The sequence below is a fragment of the Oryzias melastigma genome, linkage group LG4, assembly GCF_002922805.2.
Source record: "Oryzias melastigma strain HK-1 linkage group LG4, ASM292280v2, whole genome shotgun sequence".
NCBI classification, from domain to species: Eukaryota; Metazoa; Chordata; class Actinopteri; order Beloniformes; family Adrianichthyidae; genus Oryzias; species Oryzias melastigma.
Window position 1 is genome coordinate 9,617,304 of NC_050515.1, and position 623 is coordinate 9,617,926.

Sequence of the window (623 nt, forward strand, 5' to 3'; positions counted from 1 at the left end):
TTTCTGCATGTAGGTTTTCATGGTAAATGATAACTGTGAGTTTGAATTGTACTCATTAAATTCTTTATTTTACTTTATTTTTTAAATATGTAGGTGTGAAAGTGTGGAGGATGTGTTTTTAGGTTGGAAAAGTATCAAATCCTCCAAGTCTTACTAAGTAATCTCTTGTGACAAACAATCTATATAGTCTTTTTTTCTTCTTTTTTTTATTAGTGTAACTCCTGGATCTTTATCCAAAGCAGCCGACAACTATCCAAATTTTAAGTTACAGCACACAAAATGAAGAAGGAGAAGGCCAGAAAAGCACAGGGTGTTGACCCAGACACCTGACTCGACAGATTCCTGTCCAGTGAAGCAGTCACAAGATGTCCGTACCCCAACTGGAGCCCTCAAAGTCAAAGGATATGCCAGCGTTTTGAGTGCCAGACATCACGGGACAACATTAGAGGTTCACTTGGTCGGACGTGGGGAGCTGTTTTTGCAGATTAAGCTTTGGACGTTTGAAATAAACTGAAAATGTTAATGTTGTGGTTGACTTGTGTGACAAATAAGCATATTTTTGAAAGTAACACTGAATTCTAGTAAGGATGGACAGGTAAAAAAAATAATCATGATGTTGCTTT